This window comes from Phascolarctos cinereus, unplaced genomic scaffold, assembly GCF_003287225.1.
Source record: "Phascolarctos cinereus isolate Bilbo 61053 unplaced genomic scaffold, phaCin_HiC Scaffold_2;HRSCAF=192, whole genome shotgun sequence".
Classification (NCBI taxonomy): Eukaryota; Metazoa; Chordata; class Mammalia; order Diprotodontia; family Phascolarctidae; genus Phascolarctos; species Phascolarctos cinereus.
Genome location: NW_027555625.1, coordinates 278,240,405 through 278,256,596, shown reverse-complemented (window position 1 = coordinate 278,256,596; position 16,192 = coordinate 278,240,405). Strand labels below are relative to the sequence as shown.

Here is a 16,192-nt window from a genome sequence, read left to right as displayed (position 1 = left end):
AAGTAAACAAAGGTTATATGATTTGCCCACAGTAACAAAGCTAGTAAACGTCTGAGGTCAAATTTGAACTCAGGTCAGATTTAATGATCTCCTGACAAGATCACTAAAAAACAGAAGGAAAAGGAAAGAAGGCCCTTAAAAATGCTTTGGGGTATACCCATTCTCAGGAGATAACCCCTTTCAACTTTAAGCTATGTTCCCACACACAAAATTTTTTTAAGCATCAATTTCCTATATTTTGTGACAAGTGGAAGGGGCCTGGAGAATCACTGTAACTGAACTCAAGTGATGTCTTGTTTCAGATCTCTTACAGTATTATAGATTTTGAGGTGAAAGGGACCTCAGATGTCATCTTGTCCAGCCCTCAGAACCTGAGGTTCAGAGAGGTTATATAATCATAATAGCTGATGAATCTATGAAACACTCTATACCCATTATCTTATTTGACCTTCACAATGATCCTTTGAGGCTAGTGGTACAGACATTATCCCCACTTGACAGATGAGGAAACAGACACAGAAGCCAAGTGACATGTCCAAGATCATGCAATTGGTAAATAGCAGAGCTAGGTCTTTTGACCCCCAAATTCAGGGCTGGTTCCACAGCTGCCTGCTCAAGGTCACATAGGTGGCAAGGAGCAGACCCGAGATTCAAACCCTGGTCTCCTGCCTCAGGATCCAGTCCTCTTTCCTTAGAAAATATCTGCTATTTGGAATTTTTCATAGGCTCCAATATTTTCTCAGTTGGCAGCAAATCACACATAGGTGAGATAAGTGCCCTTGTGCTACTCCTTAAGGATGTGCATAAATATGCACAGCTGTCCCTGCATGCTTTTATACACCCTGAAGAATAGGGCTGAATATTAATACCACGATTGGATTTATACCATCCCTTTCTTCTGGAAACACCCACCATTTTTGGAAGTTAGGTTGAGAGGGGAGTAGCTACCACTGTGTTTCCTATAATATGACTACCCTTCTGGCAAGACCAAAGGGAGGGGGCCTTGTCTTTCCCAGGGGAGCAAGCACCCTTGAGGATTCAGCAATCTCCCCTGGATAGCATCTGTTCTTTCTGGAACCATGTGCCTGCTTTGGACTTACAGGCTCTTTTCTTTTTTGTTTAGTATTCAAATGCCAAGAACAATCCCTCACAGACACGCCTCACCTACTGGAAGCAAGGAGCAGGTCCTGGGAGCATGGAAGTGTGAGAATGCACATGAGCAATACCTCTTTCAAAGGGAATCCATCCCCTGACTGGTTCATTAAATGTGTAGGAACAATGTGACCAGACTATATAATTATTCTCTCATGAGGAAGGCCCAGAGGCAAAGAAATGCTGCCAACTGTAAAGACAAATACTTTCCCCCAGCTGTTTATCATGCTTCTTGGACATCATAAACTTGGAAGGCTGGAGGCTATAATTAATCTGTAGCAAATCAGCAAGGTCCTTGTATATCCCAACTCTTCTGTAGGCTTGGATAATTACATAAGTGTTTTTCTTGGGACAGGCAAGCAAATGACTGTATTTCTTTCCCTTCCTCTCTCCTTCTGCCCTTTATTTAAGTGGCCAACTTGCCTCCCCAAAGAAGTCTACTTTATACAACTCTCCATACCCTTAGTTTCTACCCTGTTGGTATAGTTAGAGAACATAACCACTCTGTTTGATATCAGCCTTATCATTTGCACCCTTCCTCCTCATGTAGATAGTTTGGAAACAGAGGGAACCCTCACTGTTCCCCCAAAAAGGTCCACTGGATTCAGAGTCTGAGTTCAAGTCTGGCTCTATCCAGGCCTTAGCTTCCTTATCTAAAAATGAGAGCAGTGGACTGAATATCTCTTCCAGCTCTACATTCTATAATCCTATAAACTGTAACTTGGGACAAGTCTGACCCTCAGCAAAATTCTGAGGCAGACAAAATTTACGTCCTCCCACTTCCCCTTTTAGGGATCTTCTCTTTTCTTTCTTATCCCTACTTCTCCATGGAAAAAATGATCAGATAAACTAGTAAGGTGTTAACTGATAAAGTCTTAAGGTGTTTATTACCTCTCCTGGGATATTTGCATTTTAATATAAGACTCTTTAAGAAGTTTTTTGTCTTTGTTTTTTTTAGAGATAATTGAATATATCTCTAATGGTAGAATTTAGGGTGATGGCACACTATTAAGGCAGACATCTTGGGGAACAGGGGATTTTATCAAGCTCACATTTCCTCAGGCATGCTGTGGATATCCCTGTTCTGCTCCAGAAGGCTGTCAATTATTTCAATTTATCTTGGCCCTTGTTGCCACCCTAATGTCAAGGTGTTCCAGCACAGTGCCTTGTGTTCCTTTATCTTAATGGGAGCATGCTCTGGACTGTGAATTTGTGGACACTCAAAAAAGGAAAATGACTATGTTTCTGTGACTGCAAGCTCCTTGCAGAGTAACTGTTATTGTTCAGGGCTTGGGCCCTAAAGGAGGAAAGAACTGCAGATACAGACTGGTTTCTGTGACTTGTGGGCTGTGTGTGTGTCTGGGTGAAAACCCAGATTGCCGGCTGGGGACTGGTGAACTGAACTTAATCAGTTCTCCTGTATCAGAAGTCTATCCAGCATGGTGTACACACAGCAATCAATGCTGGGAGGGACATGGCTGGTTCTGCCTAAGGATATCCAGAAACTGGAGATGAGAATATGATCTAGAGCAAAGCAGCAGGAAGAAGACAAACACAGTCATAGGGATCATAGGATTTAAAACAGGAAGGTACCTTAGGGAACATCTAATCCAATCACTCCCTTATTTTACAAGAGAAGGGAACTGAGACCCAAGGAGCTTTAGTGACTTGGTCCAAAGTCATACAGGTAACAAGAAGCAGAGTCAGGGTTCTAACCAGGTTCTCTGGTCTCCATTATAATATGCTGCCTAGAAACAGAGGGCAAGCTACTAGAACATAGAGACTGAATTTAGTGTGGTAGATTTGCAATCGGAAGGGATCTTAGAGGTCAGCTGGTCTAACTCCCTCATCTTCTACATGAGGAAACAGAAATTTAATGGCTCGCCCAAGGTTACATAGGGAATAAATGCAGTAGGATTTGAACATAGGTCTTCTGTCTCTGTAGTCAGTGCTCTTTCCTCCATCTCATTTTGGGGCTTCTCACTTTTCAGGGTCTATCATAACGATATCTCGGTCCTCCTGCTTCCAAGAAATAAATCTAAGCCTAGAAACCATCAGATGAAAAGCTAGAAGGTAGCTTCTCTAAGGCTTCCTGTCCAGTGTCCTTCACATATGCCCTGGGTCAGTCTATTATCAGGACTTTGCATTCCCATTCCATTCAATAAGTATTTATTATATGCTTACTATGTGTCAGGCACTGTAACAGACAATGGGGATACAAAACCAGTAATGAAAACAGTCCCAGTCCTTAAAGAGCCTATAGTACATTTGAGGGTTGCAACATATTCACAGAGAAGTAAATAAAATCTATATGTAAAGTAATTTTGGAAGGGGAGGTGAGATACTAACCACTGTGTGAGTGGGGATCAAGAAATTCCTCTTGGAGGATTTGGCACACTGCATGTCAAGAAGGGCAGCAATATGAAATGTCTGGAAAGATGGGCTGGAGCAAGATTGAAAATGCCAGAGGGGTTTTATTTTCTTCTGACACAATAGGGAGTGCCTGTAGTTTCTTGAGTAGGAGAAGAACAAAGTTAGACCTCTGCTTTAGGAAAATCCATTAGGGAGTTATGCAGAGGATGGATTGGAGAGAGGTTGGAGGGAGAGAGAGAGAGGAAGAGAGAGAGATCATTTAGGAAATTAATGCAGTGAGTGGTCCAGAAAAAAGGTGATAAAGACTTAAACTAGGGTGGAGGATGTATGAATGGAGGACATAGCAGGAATATCAGAGATATGGAGGAGGACCTGGCAATTGATTTTGTTTACAGGGTAAGGAAGACAGAAGATGATGCAAACTTGATTGTGATCCTAAGTAACTGGAAGGATGATTGTGCTCTCGTCAGAAATAGGGAAGTTAGCTGGAAAGACTCAGATGAACTGAAGTACAGTGAGGTGAGCAGAACCAGGAGGACATTGAACATAACAGCAATTTTATAGGATGATCAACTGTGTGTCACTTGGATATTCTGATCAATGCAATGATCCAAATGCAATTCCAAAGAAATTATAAAGAAAAATGCTATCCACCTCCAGAGAGAGAACTGATAGAGTCTGAGTACAGATTGAAGCATGATTTTTTTTCCACTTTGTTTTCTTGCCTTTTTTTTTCAACATAGCTAATATGGAAATATGTTTTGCATGATTTTGCAAGTATAATTGATATCACATTTCTTGCCTTCTCAATGGGTGATGGCTGGGTGGATGGGAGGGAGAGAATTAGGAACTCAAAAATTAAATAAAAAAAGAATGTAAAAAAATAAACAAATAATGCATTTATTTAAAAATAGGGAAGTTATGAAGATGGGGTGAGTTTTGGGTTAAAGATACCGAGTTGTAATTTGATTCTAATCACAGGGACTCATTTGGGGTTTGAGAACTCCCATTCCTCCCTTTCAGTTATTTATATTTTCATATGCCCTTAGAATCTATAGTTCTAGTATTCCATTAGGAGGAGAATTCTTACCGTGAAACAGTATTGCATACTAGAATAAAGACTGGACTGTGAGTCAGGATACCTTCGTTGTAGTTCCAGCTCTTCTCTGAACAAGCTGTGTGTCTGAGCAAGTCCGGGATGACTTGACCTTTTTCTTTCTCTATAAAGTGAGGGTCATGAACTAGATAATCTATAAGATTCCTTGCAACTCTAAAATTCTATGATTTTATGGCTTCTATCTGCATCCTTTCCTGGGTGTTCACACATTTCCTAAGCCTACTTTTCACCAGTTAGATGTGTAGTTGACACCTAGAGGAACTAAGACACTGTCCAAGGTCACCAGCGTCCCAGGGATCATAGCTCCTAGCCCCCTCTTTCTGGCTGCTCTGATCACAGAGGCAAGCAACCGAACCAATTAGCATCTCTGTCTTCTGGACAACCCCAGGAAAGCTGAGTTAATAAGGAAGCATTGCTGCCTGCCCCTTTCCAGCTTCGGCTCTGACTCACCCGCACTAGGGAGTTCCAGAGACAACCCCAGAGGATGAGCGGAGGGGGAAGGGTGGGGAAAGAGGTCGAGGCCTGAGTTGACAGCCCTAAGGGCAGGCAACTCCCTCCTTCGATGGGAGGAGTCCTGCAGCTGAAGCCAAAGACGAGGAAGTGCCGAGAGCCAACAACAGTCCAGCGGCAGCTTTTTACAGACAGACAGCAGCAGCAGCACGGGTGAAAGCGGACTCCTGCAGTTCGGAGATGTAAAATAAAATGGGTTAGTAATTTTCATATTCAAAATTAATTGGGAAAAAAATCTAATCGTCTCTAACATGGATGACTGCCTTGTTGCGACTTGTAGATCAATGCTTTTTTGGGTTTTGTTTTTGGACTGGGTCACCGGAGTCATAGAGCGTTACATGTAATAGTAATTCTGTCTGTCATGTCCTTTGGGTGACCTAATTAGGTCTCAGCAGTCACAGAGGTGGTTTGACCTGGGAGTGGTTTCAGCTGTAACGAGCATAGCAGCACTCGGGAGTGTGTGCGTGCATTTGGAGTTAGCTTTAGATAGATTCCCTAGTGTGGTAGGGACCTTCAGAGGTCATCCCGTCCATCCCTGGGCTTCTGTATCCCAGATCGCATTCCCCCAATCCCACTCCCCCACCCCCCTCTTCTTAAAATACCTCTGAGGAAGGAGATTCCAGTCTCCCACATCATTCCTTCCAGTGACTTTACACACCTAGCTGTGAGTTGATTCCTTTCCTCTGCAGGTCTGAGAGTGTATTGACCTATATTCACAGCCCTTTATTGGAACAGATTCTAATTGTCCTTCAGGCCGTAGGCTGGTAGGGGCAGGCAGTCCTCTGATTTTCTGGTTGTTTAAAGCAGGAAAGATTGCTGGATTTAAGGTCATAGAACCAGGGTTCAAATCCTAACTCTGCCTCTTACTACATGTATGCCCTTGTTGGAAACATTTAACTTTTCTGGGCCTCAGTTGCTCATCTGCAATCTGAGTATATTGAACTATATCACATCTAAGATCCCTTTCAGTCCCAAATCTAAGATTCTAACATCCATTAGTTGGAGGGTGTGCAAAACCAAACTTTCTGAGATTTCAGAGTACCAGGTCAAGATCTCAGTCTTGGAAGTTAGGGGGTATGACTCAAGTCAGCTGGGAAACTTGACTGTCACTCCAAAGAGACATACATGTCTTTTCTTCTGTCTACTGAAGCCTAGAGCAGAGCAATTATCTAGATAATTGGATCAACATAGATAGCCAATCCAAATAATTCAGTCATTCCTTCCCCTAAAACTCACCTCTTTTCTCCCTTGTGGCAGATTTCCATCCCAAAATCATCCATAAAATTGCTTCAATTTACTTTGCCTGTGAGTCCTTTGACTTGGGGGATGGGGAATTACAAGGATGTTTATCAGACTCAGAGTCCAAAATGTCCTCCTTTGAATGAATGAGTAAAAGGAAAAAAGCATTTATTAAGTACCTACTATGTGTAAAGCATTTTTTAAGTGCCTACTTTCTGGCAGCCAGGTGACTCAGGGAATAGTGTCAGGCTTGAAGTCAGAAAGACTCATCTTCATGAGTTCAAATGTGGTCTCAGACACTTACTAGCTGTGTGACCTTGGGCAAATCACTTAACCCAGTTTGCCTCAGTTTCCTCATCTGTAAAATGAGCTGGAGAAGGAAATGGCAAACCATTCCAGTGTTTTTGACAAGAAAACCCCAAATGGGGTCACAAAAAGTCAGACAAACAACTAAAAACCAACTGAACAACGATAAAAATGGGCAAAGTGCTAGGGATACAAATAGAAAAGCAAGACAGTCCTCGCTGTCAAGGAACTTACATTTTAATGAGAGAGACAATACATAGGGAAAGCCTCAGCTGCAAGTTGGAGGGACACCAAACTTGAAAAAGAGACTCATTAGCCAAACATCACTTTGTTGGGTTTGACATTTAGTAGCCTGCAAGAGAGAGATTTTTCTCTGCAAAATAAGAATTGTCCTTAAAAATATTTTATGCTGATCTAAGGTATCTTTTGGGTTACTGAATGGGCCCAGAACATGTGGGCCTCAGGGAATATTTGCCAAAGTAAATAAAGAACCTAACCTTTGACTACATGATGGCCTACAATCTGACAGACAATACCAAATGGTACATTCATTTCCATACCCCTCACATAACCAAGTTAAGATTCTTCTTTATTATTTTATTTTTTTAAGAAGTCTGTGAATGGTTGTTATTGTTGAGATGAAAACTGCAGATCACAAAATCACAGATTTAGAGCAGAAAGGGATCCTTACATGTTATCTAGTCCGTCCTCTCCATTTCACAGGGAGAGGAAACTACTTGTGCAAAGTCATACGGGTATCACAGGATTAGAATCAAAGGATATCAAAGTCATTAGGGAACTCAGTGGCCACCTAGGTCAGCCCTGCCCAGAAAAAGAATTCCTGATATTAATTACTCAACAAGTGGTCTTTCTTTGCTAATGAGGGAAAACCCACAACCTCCCTAGATAGTCTACTATACTTTGGGATAACTCTGTTATAAAGTTTTTCCTTAAAGTAAGTCTAAACTTATCTCTGTGCAGCTTGTACCCATTGCTTCTGGTCCTGCCCTTCAGGACCCAAGAGAAAAAGCCTTCAGATGCTCAGTCATTGATCCTGTGTTCTCTCAATCATATTTCCAATTCCTTTACTGGTACTCAAGACCCCTCAAGACCTTATGTTCAATTCAGTTCTATTAGATTGTGAGCTCCCTGAGGGTAGGGACTGTCTTTTGTCACTTTTTATATCCCCCAGGGGATACCAGAGGCACTTAATAAATGTTTATTGACTGGTTGGTTGGACTTTCTCCTGTTTGGCAATATCCTGGGGCACACAGAACTAAACACAATAGTCCAAAAATGATCTAAGGCAGAGTATAGCAAAATTATAGTCATGTTGATTCAAATCAGCAATCTTTTATTAAGTGCCTACCATAAGCTGGGCACTGTGCTAACCTCTTCATTGTTGAAAGCTGTGTTTCTTTTAATGAAACCTAAAATTGGGCTAGCTTTTCTGTTTAGTTTTGTTTTTTGGTTGTCGTATTACACTGTTGGATTTGCACTGGTTTTTTGTTTTATTTTTTCTTTTAGACAAATTATCTAACCATGCTTTTCCACATCTTGTACTTCTCGAGTCAATTTTAAGGTTTTACATTTATTCCAACTAGATTTCATCTTATTAGTAGCTAGAATTTATAGTTTGCAAAGCATGCACATGTTGTCTCACTTGATTTTTATCCCCATTTTACAGAAGAGAAAACTGAGGTTGAAAGAGGTTAAGAGACATTCCCAGGGTCAGATAGCTAGTAAGTGTCTGAGGCAGGATTTGAACTCAGGTCATCCTGACTATCCAAGTCTAGCACTCTTACCCACACTGGGCCACAGAAAGTAGTGCTAGATTTTTTTGTGTGTGTGTGAGGCAATTGGGGTTAAGTGACTTGCCCAGAGTCACACAGCTAGTGAGTGTTATGTGTCTAAATCCGGATTTGAACTCAGGTCCACCACCCAGCTGCCCCTAGTAGTGCTAGACTTTAAATCTAGATCTTTGTATCTACATCCATTACTCTTCCTGTCATTCCATGCTGCTTAATTCAAAGCACTATAATCAATAATAATTAATAACAATGTTTTATACTTTTACTATGCTTTACAATTTACAAAATGATATTCTCATAGCTTCTCTATCCTCCCCATCTTATAGCTGAGGAAACTATAACTTATTGAGTGGGACTTGAGCCTGTTTATGTAGCTAGGAAGTGATGAAACTAAGGCTTAAATCCCAAGTGTTCTGACTCTAAGATTAAAGTTCCTGCACAAAGTAGTTAAGCAAACTGTGTGGGGGCAGCATGTGCAAAAAGTACTGAATTTGGACTTGAAAGACCTGGGTTCAAATCTGCCACTTATTGGCTCTGAGACTTTGGATAAGTCACTTAAACTTTCTGGATCGCAGTTCCTTTATTTGTAAGATGATCGGGCTAGTCTAGCTGAACTTTAAAGTCCTTTCTAGCTCCAAAGCTTTGTATCCTATTTTACCATACTTATTTTTTTTTAAATAACCATGTTTGTATAACCAGATTGTGATTGGTCGCCTCTTCTCCCAGGAGTGTGAGAAGGGGACATTAAAATATGATGATCATGTTGTTATAATTATTATTGTGATGTTTATGCAAAGGGGAATTTAAAATATTAAATCACACTGCATTTCAGTATTACTTTTTTTGTGAAGCAGCTAGCTGACCAGTGGATAGAGCGCTGGACCTGGAGTGAGGAAGACTTGAGTTCAAATCCAGCCTCAGACTACGTACTAACTGACTCTGGGCAAATCACTTAACCACTATTTTCCTCAGTTTACTCCTCTGTAAAATGGGAATAATAATAATAGCACCTACTTCCCAGGGTTGCTATGCAAATCAAATGGGATAATATTTGTAACGTGCTTTACAAACCTTAAAGCAATACATAAGTGCTAGGTATTATTATTATTATATCTCTTGAATATATTATCTTTGTTGTTAATATATTAGGGGAAAGCGTGAAATATGACAAGTGGTTTTCTCATACGTTTAACCATGACGAGGGAGAATTTGCTACTTTTACTTGTGAGAGAGAAAGAGAGAGAGACAGAGAGAGAGAGAGCACACATTTATTAAATGTTTACTATGTACCAGGTCTTGGGCATGCAGATTCAAAATTCGATTCCAATAAGGAAAGACAATACATATCAGGGAATAGTAGCTAAGGAGATCTGTTCTGATTTAGGAAGTTGAAAGGATGGTGAGTAGAGAATTGGTGAGTCAGTCCTTTCCAAGAATAATAGTACTGATTGGATTTCCATGCCCATTAGTTGATTGGCAGGTCATTTGATAGGTTAGTTAGTTGGTCAGTCAGTAAGTGTTTATTAATCACTTATTATTTGACCAGTACCTTAGGACTGGTAACACACATACAAAGAATGAAACAATCCCTACTCTCAGAGATCTTTCTTTGCAATGGAAGGGAAAAGGTGAAGAAGGATAGTAGTTGTCCTTAGTTTTCAAAGAGGACCAAAATAATATGACTATGTTGGGTCAAGGTATAGTGTGTCTGACTGTGACTGATCATACCAGTATGACCTTGGAAGGCTCTACCACAGGTCAGGCAGAAATAGCCCATGAAGAAGTATAACAAGTAAATATATACATACACACACACACACACACACACACACACACAGAATAACTAGAGAGTAAATACAAATAAATAAAAGGTATTAAATTGAAAAACAGTTATGATGGGAGGTATTAGCAATTGGGAATCAGGAAAGGCATCATGCGGCAGGTGGTGCTTGAACTGCATCTTGGAAGAAGGAAATCTATGAGGCAGGCAGAGGTCTTGAAGAGGGAATTTATTTCAGATATGGGAGATAGCCAGTGCAAAGATATGGAGACCAGAGACAGAGTATACTGTGTGAGGAGCAGAGAGAAAGCCAATTTGGCTGGATGACAGAATGTGTGAGAGGGAGTAATCTTTCCAGCAAGGCTGGGAAGATAGGCTGGATCCAGGCCCTAAAGTCCAGGCCTTTAAAAGCTAAACAGAGGAGTATGTGCTTTATCTTAAAAGTAATAGGGAGCCCCAGGCAATTAGTGAGTAGGGGAATGACATGTGCTTAAGGAAAATGATTGTGTCAGCTATAAAGAAGATAGACTAGAGTGGGAAGAAACCAGGAAGACAAATTAGGATAGTCCTGAAGTAGTCCTGAACTGAGGAAGAGGTAGTAAATAGATTGGGATTGATGAGAGGGGATCTCTAATCTCCTCTGAGAAGAAGAGTAAGTAGTACCTTCCACTCAATGATGAACATTCTGACACTTGGTCATACCCATCATTCAGTGATTATGAGCTTCTTTAGGTCATCATCCAAAACCCATTTCTAATCCCCAGCTCCTGATTCCATATTTGCATACCCCTCAATCCTCCCACCCTAAAGTCCCAACCAAACATCATTCACTCCTTCCCCTGTGTGCTCTGGAATGCCTGTTGCATAGGCAACAAACTTCCCTTCAACCTAGATTCCTTTCCCACTTCTTTCATCTTCTACATGGCTCCCCCCAATGACACAGCTTCTTTGGCCACCCTTTCCCATACTGGCTACACCTTCATTCATTCCCCTTGGCTCACGGTTGAGGTCAGGGAGTTGAAATACTCCTTACTCTCCACTGCCATTTCCAGGTCCTCTCCCTACCTCTATCACTCAGTAACTTCTCCTCCTTTGAGGTAAATGCTATTTATATCTACCATTCAATAAAAATCTTGGTAGCTGTTGTTTACAGACCTCCAGGTCATTTCCCTTCTTCCCCAACTCCTTTCATGCTAGGAGACTTCAGAATACATGTTGACTCTCCCTCAAACACATTAACCATGCAGTTCCTCAACCTATTTCTCATCACTTACTCTTCCATCCCACCTCAGCCCCACACAGATGGCCATGATCTTGCCATCACTCACAAATACAATACCTCCATGTTAAAGAATACCAAAGTCCTCTTATCTGACCATAACCTATTGGTTCTTCCTCTGCTACCCTTACCAAACCTTAGTCTTTGTCTACATCACACCCTCTTCTCCCTTGACATCTCAGTTTTCTCCAGCCATGTTCCCTGCACTATTCACTCTCTCCTTTTGTACCCATTTTGACCCTTTTGTGAACCAGTTTAACTCTACACTGTCTTCTCTTGAATCCTTAGCCTCCTTATCACATCATTGATGTCTAGTGCTGAGACTCAGCCTTGGATGACCCCCATCATTTACTATCTTCACTCCTACATGTGTATTGCCCCATGTAGGTAAAAAAAAAAATCACACAACCATTCCTACTGAGTCCATTATATTTTACTTTACACAACTTTAAGTGGGCTCTCACTGCTGCTGGACAATCTTTCTGCACTTCCCCAATCAGCTTACTATCCCACTCTTGAAATCGGCACTTTCAAAACTATTTTTTTATCTCTCTCCAAACCCCCCATTGTTCTCTTTTCCCTCTTCTCAACTGAGAACCTTGCTTCATATTTTACAGAAAAAAATTAGACTATTTTCTGAGTTCCCTCTTCTCCCCTCTTTCTTTTCTTCTATCAGTCAGATGTCTTCTCTCACTATCTCTTTCTTTACTCTTGATTCACGTGAAGAAATGACCTTACTCCTTACCAAGGCCCATTCCTCTAGTTGCAAAATTGTTCCCATTCCATCCTGTCTCCTTCGACAGATTGCCCCCTTTGTCATCCCACCTTGTCACTTATCTTCAGACTCTTCCTGTTTAATGCCTCCTTTCATAAAACTTCTCACAAGCATGCCCACGTCTCCTCTATCCTTAAAAAATAAAAACACAAACACACACACACACACACAAACCGTGGCTTGATCCTTCCATCTCAGCTAATTATCATTCTATATCTCTTCTGCCCTTTGTGGCCAAACTCCTCCTACACACAGGTCCAACCATATCAGGCCCTTGACTACTTAGTAAATTCTCATAGCTCCCTATTGCTTCTAGTATCATATATAATATCCTCTGTTTGGTATTCAAAGCCCTTCATAATCTAGTCCCCACCCCCACTTCTTTCCTTGCTGGGTACTCTTCTATCCAGGGACTTTGGCCTCTTTGCTTTCCTTGAGCAAAATGCCCCATCTCTTGGCTCCAGGTATTTTCTCTGGCTGTTTACCATGTCTGGAATGCTCTCCCTCCTCATCTCCACCTGCTGGTTTCTGTTGCTTCCTACAAGTCCCAACTAAAATTTCATCTTCTACAAGAAGCATTTCCCTGTCCCTCTTAATTCTAGTTACTTCTTCCTTTACTTATTTCCTATTTTTCTTGTATATAGCTTGTTTGTACATATCTGTTTGCTTACTGTCTCTCCCATTAGTTGTGTGCTCCTTGAAGGCAGGGACTGCCTTTTGCCTCTTTTTGTATCACCAGCACTTAGCACAGTGCCTCGAATATAGTAGGTGTTTAGTAAATGTTTATTGACCAACTGATTATGAAGGTAGAAATGGTAAGATTCACTTTTCAGGGTAAGGGAGAATGAGGAGTCTAGGGTAATTCTGAGGTTACAAACCTGGGATTAGGGGAAGGAGTTTCCTGAAGTAATCGTGAAGGTAGCTAAATAGCAATATATATATATATATATATATATATATATATATATATATATATATATATTACTAGCTGGAACACATACTCTCATAGGCAGAGTTTGTCTTTGGCACTTCTCTTCATTTGATAACCTTTCTAGCTGTGAGCACCTAACACTCTGATCAATGCTTCCAGCCCTAGGGCTCAGCTTGTCTTTGGCCCATTTCATCCTCTCTCTTTTCCTTCACCAAGCTAAAAACTTGGTCCTTTCTATTTAGGAGTGAAGACAGTGGAATGCTTCCAGCTTTTAAAGAGATAGGACTTGTAGCCCTGCCTAGGAGATGTTACCATATAGGCAACTTGTCCACATTTATGGAGCTGTCTGTCTCACACGTTCATGAGCATAACATTTTAGAACTAGAAGAGACCTTAGAGGTCATCCAGATCTCCTCATTTTACAAATTAGGAAGCTGGGAATGGGAGAAATGAATTAACTAGTAAGAGACAGAGCTCCAATTATCAATCAAACAGCATACATTTCTTAAGTGCCTATTATGTGCCAGGTACCATGTTAAGAACTGGAAATATAAAGACAGAAAATGAGACAGCCTCTACCCTTAAGAAACTTACATTTTACACACACACAAACATATACAATTTAAGTAAATTAAAATACATATTCGGATCCTAGGAACTGTAGGATTTAGAGCTAGAAGGTACTTTAGAGATTATAGTCCACTTCCCTCATTTTGCAGATGTGAAAATGGAGAATCTGAGAGACAAGAAGATCATAGGTGTAGAGATGGAAGGGATGTCAGAGGTCATCTAGTGGAACCCCCTATTCTGCATGTAAGGAAACTGAGGCACAGGGAGAGGATAAGGACTACTCTTCCTCTTCCTGGTGTCTTTAAATTCCCCCATATGGCCTAACACTATGCCTTGCATTGCACTACTTCATTGAATATTTATTAAATAAATGAAGGGAAGTGAGGGAGGAGGGAATATCATTAAAAAAGGGAGGGACTTCTATGACTTCACAATTTTACCTAGAGTAAGCCTGGCTCTTTGATCAAAAGATCCTGATGGCCAGAAGAAAATAAGCTCTAGAACCTGTAGTTTCATAGTGTTAAAAGTTATACCCTGGAATCACCTTTATCTCCATGTGAAGAATAGCTACTGTAGGACATCCTTTAAACTTTAAAGACCTTTTATCTATTTGAGCTCTTGTATTTGAGCTATTAACTCCTCACCTCAAGATTAGATCAGCTGTGGCCCTAATGACTAGGGTTTGATAAGAGGGTCTTTAAAGTTTAAATAGTCACTTGCAAAATCTAGGTGGTTTTTCTGCTCTGTGTGGGAAATCTTTGTGGGGGATTGAAGCATGTTAGAGATTGGGAGAGGGGGACCCTCAAAGGAAAAGGACTCTCAGGGTGGCTGGGGTGCAAATAACATTTAAAAATCCAATCTCGTCTGATCATTGTCCCTCCAACTGTACTGCAAGACACTTCCCTTCTTTGTTTATTATCTGAATTACATGAATTTAGCACCTACTCTGTGCACAACCCATTTCAAAATTTTATGCGCAGTTCCACAGTGATGCTGTGTTGAGAAACAATGTCACTCATATAAACATTCTGGTCACTCAGCAAGCATTTACAAAGGACCAACTACTTGTTTAATGTTCTGTCAGTGTTTAATTGGATTCCTTGTTTTTTAATTATTGTATGAACTGGAATTTTTGTTGGTTTCCTTAAGGTTTATGGTCAGACATCAACAAGATCATTCATCTGCTTTTCCTGGTGAAGAAAAATAATAGTTCAAGTTGACTTTCTGTATGGCCTTAGGTTTGGTTAGGCTCTTTGTTTATATGTTTAAAATTTTCTTATTATTTATTTTTAACATTCTTTTCTTTAAAAATTTCGAGTTCCAAATTCTCTTCCCTACCACCCCTCCCCCACCTACTGAGAAGGCAAGCAATGCGATATTTCCATATTAGCCATAAAGCAAGAGAAATAGAGTGAGAAACTTGTGCTTCAAGTTTTACTTAGAGTTCGTCAGTTCTCTCTCTGGAGGTGGATAGCATTTTTTCATCATGAATCTTTTAGAATTGTCTTGGATCATGTATTGATCAGAGTAGCCAAGTCTTTCACAGTTGATCATCATTACAACATTGCTGTTATCATGTACAATGATCTCCTGGTTCTTCTCACCTTACTTTGCAGATCATCTAGGTCTTACCATGATTTTCTGAAACCACCTCTCTTGTCATTTCCCACAGCACAATAGTACTCCATCACAATCATATGCTACAACTTGTTGAAGCCATTCCCCAACTGATGAACATTCCTTTGATTTTCAGTTCTTTGCCACAACAAAAAGAGCTGCTATAAATATTTTTGTACATGTAGGTCCTTTTCTTTTTCTTTACTCTCTTTGTGATACAGACCTGGTAGTGGTATTGCTAGGTCTAAGGGTATGCACAGTTTTGGCACAGTTTAGGCCCTTTGGGCCTAGTTCTAAATTGTTCTGCAGAGCGGTTAGACCAATTCACTACTCCACCAACAGTTCATTAGTATAATTCTCATCCCCTCCAGCATTTACCATTTCTTACAGTTGTGAGGTGGTACCTCAGAGTTGTTTTAATTTACCTTTCTCTAATTAGTGATTAGAGTGATTAGAACATTTTTTCATATGACTATAGATAACTTTGATTTTTTCTTCTGAAAACTGCTTGTTTATATCCTTTGATCATTTCTCAATAAGGGAATGGCTCTTATTTTATAAATTTAGCTCAGTTTTATACTCAGTATATATTTGAGAAATGAGGCCTTTAGCCTCATTTGCTGTAAAAACATTTTGATATTACTTCATTGTCTATGGTACCTTTTAGTAAAACGTAGTTTCCCTGATTATCCCTTTTCGTTAGGTCCATTTTTGCTTTTGCTTTATCTGAGA

General features: G+C 40.4%; 1 protein-coding gene across 1 annotated transcript in view; it reads left to right on the top strand.

Moving 5' to 3' along the window:
• The first annotated feature begins 5,257 nt into the window (after positions 1–5,257).
• Positions 5,258–16,192, top strand: part of CHD9 (chromodomain helicase DNA binding protein 9) — a 242,361-nt gene continuing 231,426 nt past the window's right edge. Inside the window, exon 1 of the mRNA XM_020985173.2 lies at positions 5,258–5,348. The gene's annotated coding sequence lies outside the window, so the exon portion shown is untranslated. The remainder of the gene's footprint in view (positions 5,349–16,192) is intronic.